This window comes from Natator depressus, chromosome 3 (assembly GCF_965152275.1).
Source record: "Natator depressus isolate rNatDep1 chromosome 3, rNatDep2.hap1, whole genome shotgun sequence".
In the NCBI taxonomy this organism is placed as follows: domain Eukaryota; kingdom Metazoa; phylum Chordata; order Testudines; family Cheloniidae; genus Natator; species Natator depressus.
The window spans coordinates 82,917,599-82,930,110 of NC_134236.1; the positions used below are offsets into that span (position 1 = coordinate 82,917,599).

The 12,512-nt window shown below is 37.6% G+C and overlaps 1 protein-coding gene across 2 annotated transcripts in view; it reads left to right on the plus strand.

The window, feature by feature from the left end:
- SOBP (sine oculis binding protein homolog) overlaps nucleotides 1-12,512 on the plus strand; it is a 142,029-nt gene that overhangs the window by 71,646 nt on the left and 57,871 nt on the right. The gene's annotated exons all lie outside the window — the stretch shown is intronic.

Genomic DNA, 12,512 nt, shown 5'->3' on the forward strand with positions numbered 1-12,512 from the left:
AGGCAGGGTTAATTTGCTGTTCATTTTAGCATTTGCAACTAGGCAAGATTAAAAACAAGCAGGAATGCCTATTATATTTCTATTAAATGAATCTGTTGGGACCTAATATTCTTGATTAGCTTGCAAAAATGAGTGCTCCACAATGAATTTTTCTCTTTACCTAAAGTAAACAGAGAATGAATTGTCATTTATTTAAAAAGAGATTCACACATTGCCTTTGAAAATTGAGCTTTTGATGAGTTTATAGAACTTTTCCCTACATTTCCTTTTCTTCCCAGCACCATTAAGTAAATACCTCATCTGGCTAAGTGGAAATATTTGGGAAAAATGAGAACACTCAGTTTTATTTTGAAGCAACTTACAAACTTTTTTTCTAATTATAAGTATATAAAATGGGGTGGGGGAGACACTGGCTGCAACTCCTCTGCCTCAGCAAATCCCCTCTACAGAAGATGTAGGCCAGAGTATGCTCTCAGTTCTAGAAGTGCAACCCCCAATTAAGTTAGTCAGTTACGCTCATGTAACTAAGTGCAGAAATTGGTCCCTGGGATTTCACTCTCACATCAGTGGTTTAAAAACAAAGGGCTGGGTTCTGCAGTCCAGCTGAGCTGTGCTTGGCACAGGACAGGGGAAATGGGGAACAAAGGTGGCTTTCTATCACCTTTGTTTTCTCCCCAATCTTAGGATCAGCCTGGGATCCGTCAAGTATCTGGCATAAGCTAAATCAGTGAAAGCCCCCCCAAGGGGTCATTCCAAGAACCTAGAATAGCCAAAACACAGAGACACGCTGACCATGCCCCTATTCCCTGGGAATGCCCCCTACAACAAGGCCAGGACAGGGACTGGCTTAGAGCCACAGTGGTAGCAATGTGTCACCCAAGGATACCCTTCACTAAGGAAATCTCCACTAGGTGGTTAAGACGTTTTCCAGCTGCTTTGTGCCACTTGTGTTACCCAAAAGGGCAAGATTCATCCATAATGGAATGCCACTTGAACTAAAAGGTGTTACACCAGGCATGAATCTGGGCCTCAAGAACTGATCTTGCTCCCACTGAAATCAATTGCAAAGTTCCCATTGATCGATTGGAGCAAGGTTAAGACCTAAGTGGCCAAAGAGTAGGAAAATTGAGCCAAATTTATAATTATTCCCCTAATAGTATATAGTTACTAAATAAAAAGTTTCATTCCTCAATGACCACAACCAATACAAGAGCACTAGTCTCTTCAGGCCTGATATTGTGCATTCCCAGCACATGCAAGACTCCTACTGAAGTCATCAGGAGTTCTGAGTGTACCAGGAATGCAGGATAGAGTCTGACACAGTACACTAACGCTGGCTGATCCATGAAATAATTCAGTTATTAATCCAAATGTAACTTTGTTTTCTTTTAAAATAGATAAATGGAGCAACTAATGCTCACTCCAAGCATCGTTTTAATGTACAGTTACATTTCCCCCATCAATCTATGTTTAAAATATTGTACTATTACGTAACTCTTGTTGTACTCAGCAAAAGCTCTGAGTCATCCAACTTAGTATTTTGTCCTCTGTGTGTTTTTTGGACAGGTTTCAGTTCTTTTTTAAGGAAGTAATAAAAGTAATTTGTCATAGTTTTATTTTTCCGATGGTATTGGAAAAAAAGAATTGGCAAGGATGCTGCCTGGATTCAATCTGCATTGAAAGAAAGAGGACAAAAATTATGAATATGCACTTCTGCTATCATTAAAGATATACGTAGAGAGTACCTCTCTTTCAAAATATGTAGGTACTAGCCTTTGGAGATGGTGGATACTATGACTTGGATAGGATGCTAAATGTTTTATAGTCAGGTAGTCATTTTATATATTTCCATTGATTCTATGTTGTGTTAAAATGCAGTTGAAAACAAATTTATTCAAAGTTAAGGGAGGGTAGTGTCTCTGTCTGAAGTGCTAGTCAATATTTCTATATTATTGTGGGCAATTTTCTGCTGGACAAGAGGAAAAAATAGAAAGAAAGTAGAAGGGGAAAAAAAATTACAGGAAGATTGTTTCCCAATGGAGAAAGCTTAACCAGTCATTAACAGTGAGAGGCAGATGTTGGTTTCTTGCTTTTTGTAAAGCAGTGAAGAGTTAAGACTTTAAATGAAAGAGAAATTGAAACTTGTTTATTCTTTTGAGAATCCAGAAATCCTTGGAGTTTTCTTTTTGCAGTTTAGAGAAAATTTTATAATAGCCTGTCAGATGAAATTGGAAGCTCAGGCTCAAAGTGCTTTCTTAGCTTTAGGGTTCATCTGCCATTTTCCAGTATGGTTTGTTGCAGCACATACAGTCCCTACTGTTTGGAAATGCTTCTGCTCCAAGGGTGCTGCCAGGGTGGATCTAGGGGATCAAGCACTGATGGGTTCTGTATGCTAGTGTGCTCCCACAAGAACAAGAGTACATGGTTAGAATGTTAATATCCTGGGTCACAGACGCTCACTGAAAGACTTAACCCCTAAATACTTGGATAGATTTTTAAGTCTAATAGTAATAATAATAATAATAATAATAATAACCTATGCTATGCTATTGCAAATTGCATGCTTTCGTCTTTGCTTATTTGTTCATTGCTTAAAAGAGAAATATTTGGACTAGTTAGGTAAAACTCAGCTATTTAAAAAAAAATCCAAAACAGCTAGATAAGCAGTAGAAGGAAGAATACGTTATCATTTAACAAAAATTAAAGCTCTGAGTGCATATGAGAGCTCTGTGTATTAAGAAAGCCGTGACAATTAAAGACTTGGTTGGCATAAAAATCCGTTGTGCAGTTGTGGGATTACTTTATGGTATTGATTTCCCACTTTAGATCCAAAATGTGCTATGTGCCATCACAGTTAACACACACACACACACACATAGAATTTTCCTTGTGAACGTTTAGTCATTTTTAAAAGTAAGTTTTCCTAAGGTGAGCAATACATGATAAAATCGTGGGAACTACATAATGCAAATATTTTTTAAAAGAATAAGGCCAGTATGGTGGCTTGGCTGGCAGCGCAATCCACTGCCAGGGTTCCCTGCATCAGGACTTAAATTTCTCAGCAGCTGGGAGCTTTTATACAGGCACATCTCTTTGTTTCGAGGAGGAAAGGGCAGAGTATAGTCTCCTGGAAGCTGATTGTCAAGTAGTAATGCAATTCAGCTCATGCTGGATGTTGGGAAAGAGATGGGATTAAAGAGTGAAAAATGATGTGCTAGAATGAAAGGACTGGTGAAAAGCCTACAATTCCTCCTCTAAGCAGCCCAAATTCCTGAGTCATTGCCTAGAGAAAGTACAAGTCCTCCTAGGCTCATACCCTGGTTAGTCAGAGCAGGGAGAGCCCATACCAGGATGCCCCTCTACAAAAATAGAAAATAAAAAACAACAGTTTGTTCTTGTTCTCCCTTGCTATATTAATATTTAACAATATTCAGTGCAGTTTTAGGATTAGTATGTTGCTTTCTGAGCAAGTGATAATTTTGGTGGGCTAAGGAAATGAATTGCTGGGCTGCTTTCTCAGATCACTTTTTAAGGAGACAAAGTAAGCACCATGTGTACCTATGGAATGATATATAAAATACACCACTAAGGATTGTAACTGGAATAGCACTATATTGCTGTGGTATGATAAATTCTGCATCATGACTCTACTACACAATTAGTTAAAAGATAGGCTAGCTGGGCAAAAGTCCTTATTTAAATACAAAATAAACCATACCCTGCCATCAGTTGTTACACAAAACTCTGCACATGGAAATCAGTGATCACACATATATCATTAATCTTTAGCAAAAGTGGAAAGGGAAACTATAAAAAAAAACCCACACACATAAAAATAGATTTAAATATGAGACATGAAAAATTTCACCCTAGAATGAAAGACAGTTAGGGTTATGACAAAGACGAACAAAAGCCAAAGTTATGGCTGATGCTCTGCCTTAATTTGTGCCATTGTGCATTGATATCGCAGCACTGATTTTATAGAAGATCAGAAAATGTGGCATTCATGTGACACCTAGACATTGCAGCAGTTAAAGATGAAGTCAGATTTAACTTTGGATGTCCTTCCATAGCTAGTTTATATCACACCCTTAATATTGCACTCTTAAAACATTTTTTATGTATCAGAGTTTTTGACCAAAACAAAAAACAACAACATGTTTTCTGAAAAGCTCTTGAGGCCTTGTTAGTACAAAAATTATTGACATTCACGCTTACATTTAACCTGATTGACAATTACAGGTATTTGACTCATTGTCTATCTTATAAGAGATGTTCTTGATGGCTTTTTGTTTTTTAAGTTTATCAGAACAAATTCCCATGCCCTGCTGCTAAATTCCCCCCCCCCCCAAAAAAAAAACAAAAACAAAAACCCACCCACAAACAAATCCAAAAAACCAAAACCAAAAAAACCCAACCTGCCCCAAAAGTCACTTCAGCATAAACAAAAGGCAAATTTTGTTAGTGCACTTATATATCTTGTATCCTACATTATATTCAGTGCAACAATTATGGGGGGATATTTAGCTGGGGGACGAGATATTTTTGTATTCTCCACTATTGTCTTTCTTCCTTTTGCCTTTTTGAGTTTCTGTCTCCTGCTTCTCTTTCTTTTCTTTGTTTGTGCCCATCTCTTTTTCTTTCTTTGTCTATTTTGCTCTCTCTTTCCTTCTTTTCCCACTTCTCTTTCCAACACTTTGGTTTTCCTTCTCACTTTTACGTTCAACCCAGCAGAGGGAGAGGTAGAGTAGCTTCCAATTCCTGCCCAGGAAGGAACAGTTATACACAGTGCCTGCTACCAGAGAGCTTGAATAGGATTGTGTGATCTTAGTTAACTATACTTCTAGCAGCTTTTGTGGTTGAGGTGTTCTGTCATGACACTGAAGCACAGCCTCACCTTGCGGTCTGCACAGATTTCCATTGCCCCAGCGGAAACCACAGGAGTCCTTGTGCCTCAGGCAGACACAATGCCTCTCAGAGCTCCTGGGAGTGAGAAGAAGCTGTGTTGATGCACCATCCTTGAAAAGACTGCAACAGCTTCCCCCTCCCTCTCTGCACTGTTCTCTAGTCCCACTCTCTTCCTGTCCCTGGGGGCGTGGAGGAAGTACTATCCTAGCCAAGAGCAGCAGGACCCTTTGCTCACAGAGTCTTATTGTTCCAGGCGTCTTCTCAGGTGCGCAGGTGGGGGCGGGAGAGAGGGTACATCCGTGCAGGGATCAGGCACAATCTTGCCCAAAGCTTTTATAATTGCCAGAGTGCAGTGCTTTTGTCACTCTCCAACTTCCAGCTGTTTTTCCGCAGATATCAGTAGATTTCTTCAAGTCCCCTGCTGTCCACTAATGGGTTAACACCCCTTTCCTGAGAACTACTGATTCAATTTATATATTTCAATAGCTGCAAAATAGCATAGTATATGCTGTGATTAGCTAGTGCAAAGAGACCGTAACCCTAAACCCACTGAAATCAATGGAAAGCGTGTCCCATTGACGATAGCAGGCTTTGGATCAGGCTATGCAGAGCTGTCAGCATTGCATGTTATGGCCCTGTACAATCTCAGGGAAAAGTAATTACCACAGAGATGTGATGTTGCTGTTCTTAAAACCTCAGTAATCTTGGCCAGGTGAATTTTAACCCTTTTTGTGATTAAAATAACAAAAGGGCTTAAGTCATATTATAGACTAACAGCCTGCAACATTTCATTTTCAAACACTAAATTGTTCTTGAGTCAGGGAGCATGTTTTAAAAAAACACCGCAAAACCCACAAAAAACTTGCATTCTGTTTCTTTTTAAGTCTGAAAAAATAGGCAAAATGATCTTAAATCATGTTTTTTAAAAAAGTATTGCTGCCAGGCTGAATTTGTGGGATATAGTCTGTTCACATTGCACACACTTAATGACCCTTCAAGTCCACCAGAGTTAAGCGCACACGTTTAGAAGAAGAGACCCCACACTCCTTCTAGGTAAAGTTCCAACACAGAGTGAAATTGTAGTGCTGACAGCCATAAGCCTATTAAATGGGTATAGGTAGAAACACTGAGTGGCCAATCTGCTGGCCCCCTGGCCAACAGTATACTTCCTAGATAGACATGCAGGTAGACACAAAATATGATCATTAACTCAGCAGGGACAGTACAACAGAAAGATAACAATGTGAATAATATGGCCAAATAAAGAACATGGACAACAACAACAAGAACCCCAACCTGCCAATCACCATAAGATATGCTGTCACCAGGAACTTATATACTATATGTTTGTCTTCAGACCTCTCTCAACTAGAACAGCCAATAATTTTAGAACAATAATGTCCACTGTCACTGGCCTTTATTATTATTATTATATTATTTTCTACTATATAGTGAAGTGGAAGAATGGTCCTTTTGTTGTAGCACTGGTATGGACTTGGGAGATTTGGAGTCTCTTCCTGGGTCTACAATAGACTTTCAATGTGACTTTCAGCAAGTCACTAAGTCCTTCAGTGCCTCAGTTTCCCAATCTGTAAAATGGCAATAATAATATTTACCCTGCTTATGTCTGGTAGCTATTAAAATTTGTATTTTGCCTCATCCACACCAAGTTTAGAACTCTTAAGCTTCTGATTCTAAGCCCAATGAAATCAATGAGAGTCTTTCCATTAACTTTAAATGGACTTTGGACTGGGTTGTGGGGTATGACAGGAGAAGAGGAACTGTAGCATAAAGTGTAGCGAAAGACTGATATATATATATATATATATATAATTTTTCTTTTGCTTTTTGTGACCAAAACCTGCTATACGTGAGCTTACAAATAATTTAAACACTGTAGCAAACAAGGTTTTTAGAACACTATTTAATTTGAAGGACACTGTAATACGCCTTAGAGACCAGCTGTAGAAAGTTATAGAAAATACAATCTATTCTGAAGGGATAAGAAATTTATTTAGAGAGTCAAATATAGTAACTTTAGTGGAAATGAGATCCAAAAGCCCATGTTTTTTTTTATGCTGTGGGCTAGAGAGTAGCTCTGATTTGCAGCATTAAAAGAGTGAGAGATTTTCCCTCTCTATTCTGATGTAAGTGCTCAGAATGTGTTTATCATATATGAGAACAATAATGAGGATAAGTGTCTTTGCTGAGAACTTTTTCCTGTAGCTGTTGATAGGGCTGCTGCTGATTAGCAGTTTGACATTGCTTTAGAAGAGATTTCAGCCCCTGTAGAGCTTTTCAGAACAAGAGTATTCTCCCCATGCCCCATTTTTGCTTTTTGAGAAACTGGGCCATCTGTCAGTGAACAACGATATCAGTGGGGATAGGGTTGGAGGGTTTTTCCAGCTCTTCTCTTTTGGGGGGCAATATTGTTTTGTGAGTTTCCGGTAACATGTAATATGAAACAAACCCAAACAAGTAAGAAACAAAGAGACGCCACAGTTAGCGATATACATGCCAGCAAGAAGCAGACTGGTACTCTTAGTAGTCTGACATAAGCCACACATTTAGTCCGGAATGCATCCGATGAAGTGAGCTGTAGCTCACGAAAGCTTATGCTTAAATAAATTTGTTAGTCTCTAAGGTGCCACAAGTCCTCCTTTTCTTTTTACATTTAGTCCAGTGAACGGTGAGCTAAGTTAAGGAAAACAAAGTCAGCAGAGAAAGGAAAAAGGAGAAAGGTTGTAAAAAATGAGAACACGATTGACTAGAAGTATGATAAGATGGAAAGAGGTGACTGTGGTGAACTTGAGAGGATGACAACTGCCATTGTAGGTGCTAGGACACATAAAACCCATTCAGCTCTGGGCAATACACCTCCCCTCTTTTGCACCACCCTTCCCTGTAAATACTATAAATAGCTCCCAGATCATCCCAGAATTCTTCCAGATTACCATTTTGTGTAGACATGGATGCTATTTTAGGAGGTGCATGCTCTCTTGCTTGTGTTTGGGAGATGATACTTTCTGAGCATAAGCTGTTTTGTGGATAAAAGGAATATTACCAAGTTTTTCCCATTGATCATCACTAAGTTTTTTAACATCAAGAGCAAAGTTTATTTTAAAATCGGAAAAAATTCAAAATCTATTACAAGCCCTAATTCTATCACCTGTCTCCCCAGTAGAAGCAGTAAAAATTCTTCTCATAAATGAGCCGCAACCATCTGTTTCAGAGTAACTTCTAAAATACTCAACTAACTTCAAGATACATACATCAAGTCCTCACCCATATGCTTCATTGTGTTTGTCTAGTCCTATCTTCACTCTTTACCTTTTGGATCTTTTTACTAGAGTTATAACTAAAGTTAGTTGAAATAAAAAAAAAAGGCATTTTAATTGAAAAATGGCTTTTAAATAATGTAAAATTTCAACAAAAGGATGGCTTTTTTATTTTTTAAAATTAGTTTGTTGAAAAGTTATCAGAAAAGTTAGTGAAGTAGTTATCAAAATCTTGTGTTTATTGAAAATCCTTTTCTTGCTAAGCAAAAATTCTGACCACCGCTTCAATAATATTTTGATAAAAATAAAATAGGCAGGCCCTAGTCATAACCAAGGTTAGTGAAATTCAGCCTGTTTTCAATGGGAACTACTACATGTTAAAAATGATTATACGCTTTACTGTATGTAAAATAAAATGGTGAGATAATATCCATCAACATTTCCATTATGAATAGATTGTGGGTAATATTTTAAATAATATTTAATTTAGTAGTTAAGTTAAGCAGGTATATAAGGTCTTGCAGAATCAGGCCCTAAATGATTTATTATCCTAATTCAATTTTCAAGAGAGACCTAGGCACTTAAGGCCCATGCCTTCAAAGGTGTCAAAGTACCTAAGTCCCTTGGGAGTTTAAGCCCTTAGGAATCTAAATGCATTGAAAGTAAGTTGGATTTAGACTCCTAAGCACCCAAGACCTTCTAAAAACAAGAATTAAGCTCCTAAGTCACTTAGACACTTTTGAAAATTTTACCCTGGATCTCTCATGTAAAGGATATATACCAGTCAGAAAGCCCTGTAAAGATAGATTTGTGATAACACCCTGTATACAGAATTGAATCCAGTGTGCATTTTTGTAAAAATGGAGTTAGGATATGGCCCATAATGATTATGAGGTTGACCCAAAGTTTACCTTTTAAAAAAAAAAAACAGTTTAAAATGATGTGGTTTTGCTGCCATGAAAAGGAACGAAACAAACATGAAGTTTTACACGTTTTGTTGTTGAGCTAGGTAGTAATTAAAAGAAAGGAGAAAAATATAGGTATCTTTAAATCGTAGGAAGAGGGATCTTTGGAAGCCTACAGGAAGAAAAGCTAACCTGCAACCCCAGAGACTGTTGGTACTCTCTCAATGGTAGACAGAATTTCCAGGAATGAGATCCCAGTTTAGTACATCAGCTGTGCTAATAAATACCTAGATATTTTAAGGAGTACCAAAGAGTACCTGCAGGGAGTGTATATTTCACTGTTAACCCCTTTCCATATAGGCATTTCTTTCTTTTTTCTTTCAAATTGTGATAGACTGAACTATTGTATTTCCATTAGAAAGAAAAAAAACTCCATAAGACCTTTATTTTATTATACAAGTTAATACCAATAATTACTTAAAATTTAATGAATTTCAGTTCTGACTTAATTGCTTTTGAGTAGTTCACTTTACTTATTAAAAGGAAGCAAGGACATATTCATTTAATGATCAGCAGAAGCCTTGGCCTAGCATCTGCCTACATTCTCTTTTCAATTAATCAATTATAGCTCAATGATGTGTAATTACACATTAAGAAAGTTATTGGATATCTCAGCATGCCTGTCCCCGGGGGCTCATGAATATACTAATATAACACACCTGTAATGACCTGTTCTCAGCTCTGCAAATTGCTCCCATTTCTCTCCCCCTCTCTCTCTCTTGCTTTGCTAAATGAAGATGATAACAATTACCATTAACTTTTTGAGTCACTTCTAGTCAATGAGAGAAAAAAAGGTCCCTACCAGCATTCATAATAAATCTGCCTTTTGGTACAGAGCCTTGTAACAGCACTGTGTCTCAAACTGCTCTATTTATGATACTGAAAGGCAGTAAATATAGATCTGAATCACACAAAATGCTGGGGGAATAAGGCCAGTCTAAATTGAGCACACACTCTGCTTTGCCTTTCTCTCTCCCTCTCTCTCTTTTTTTTCCAGATGAGAGAAACAGGCAAGCAGGAAAACCTTGTCAAATCACATCCAGGCATAATTTGCTTGGCTTGATTCAAATCAAACCAAACTCTGGAACTGATGCTTATGCAGTGGCTCTAAGTCTTTGCATAGCAATTAAGCTGTGTCGCTGTTGTGAAGTTTTTTTTAAACGCTAGAAAGAACAAAATTTACTATGTAATGGCACAATGGTTTTGGTTGTACCAGAGGACACATTCACTAATGTTTTCTTATTAATGCATAACAAATGGCACCAAGAAGAGGCTCTTAAGCCACATAATGAGGTCTGACAGATTCTAAATTGGTGATTCAGCCAACTAAGATGTCCAAAAATGCTCTGTGAAAGTGAGCTTTTGATGGCTACATGAGTCAAACACAGTAAGATATCTGTCAACATTTTTATAAATGTTGTCTTACACTGTCTGACTTTGATGTCTCAGTGTATCTCTCTGAGGGAAAAATAATCCCTCTTTTCCCATATATAAATTATCAGTTCTACAACTATCCTGAAAAATAGTATAGATAGATCATAAATGGATGTACATGCACATTAACATGGAACAGCATATATGATGCAGCATAAACAAGGCAGTCTTTCTTGGGAAATGGAGTCTTTTTCATTTATAGTAGTAATCTGAGTCCTTTCCATGCTGAATTCTCTACACCCCTTTGAGCCAAATTAGCATGCACACACACACACACACTCTCTCTCTCTCTCTTGAGTGAAGTCTTCAACATACTGGCCATTACCACAGTTTTCTGGATCCTTTGGACCACATAAATGTCACTATGTTAGCTGTACCATAATGGTGACATTCCTATGGAACTCAAAGGGTCAAATGCTGCCCTCAGTTACACGATCCATTCCAGTGGACTTCAGCAAGGATGCACATGAGTAAACAAGAGCAGAATTTGGCCCAAGTGGTTTAAAAATGGGAATGGGCCATGTTTACATTTTTCCATTCATACTGGTGTAATCATGATGGGAACATGAGGTTACATCATGTACACCTTGATGGTTCTGAGTCATTTAAAGTTTGTTGTTTAATGATAAGATATAAATAAGCAAATGAATAAAACAGATACCAGCAATCCCTAGTACCTGCCTCCCTCCCATTTATAAAACAACTTGAAATCTTTTTATTCCAAAAATTAACTTGTTCCTCACTGGCAACTCCTTTGACACGTTTTACTTGGTAAAGCTTTACAGAAGGGAGCAGTGTTGTCCAGTGGATAGAGAATGATACTGGGAATCGAGTCCTGGGATGAAATCCTGGCTCCACTGAAGTCAGTGGGAGTTTTGCCATTGACTTCAATAGAGTCAGGTTTCACTTGTGGTTTTATTCCCAGCTCTGCCACTCAATCACTGTATGACCTCAAGCAAGTCACTTAAGTCCTGATTCTGCAATATATTTCGGCATGTTCCTAACTTTAACCATGCATGTAAACCCACTGAAGACAATGGGACTTTTCACATGCTTACAGTTATGCATATACTTAAGTACCCTGCTGACTTGGGTTTTAAAGCTCTTTGTTCTTCAATTTCCCCGTCTTTAAAATAGGGATGATATCTGATCACTTTTGTAAAGTGCTTTGAGATCCTTGGAGAAAAATACTATATACAGTAAACACTAAGGATGACTCATTTAATTTTTATTGTATTCTAAATTGTTTTTATGATGCTATATTGCATCTTAAGTGTTTGGAGAGGGGTGCATGTATTATGAATTATTATGATGCATTTTAGTAGAAAATATATTCCTTGTTCCACGTTCATGAATTTAAAAATAATGTGACTGTCCAAGCAATGACTAGTAACAAAAACAAGCAAAGCAGTTAATGTAAATCCCACACATAGACCAAGCTGTGCATGCATCCTATAATCTGAAATCCTACTCAATGCACAGCTTTGTTTATGTTTAGGACCTAAATTAAATTCTGTGCTTGTTTTTTAAATCTGTGCCTGACAGATCAATTAAAGTGGAAAAAATGTTGCATTCCCTACTGTAATATACAACAAGTTAAATATGGGCCCTAAGCAACCTGTCAGTGGGTTTTTAAGTTGTATTGTTTTTGAGTATATGATGGGGAGTGGGGCTGGGAGGCATTTGATGCTGCTGAAAAAAATAATTTCTAACTGTACTCCCTGCAAGATGTTATAAGTCTTTTGCATGTCAGATTCCTAATTGAGCAATAAACACTTCATTGTACTATAACTTTTTATTATGAGGAATAAACATGCTTTTTGTAGACAGCCAGGAAAGTAACTGACCACTTGTGCCCAGTACCCATATAACCTCACTGTACATGCCACTGAAATTAATGTTTCTTTCGTCAAGGGGAAAAAATAAT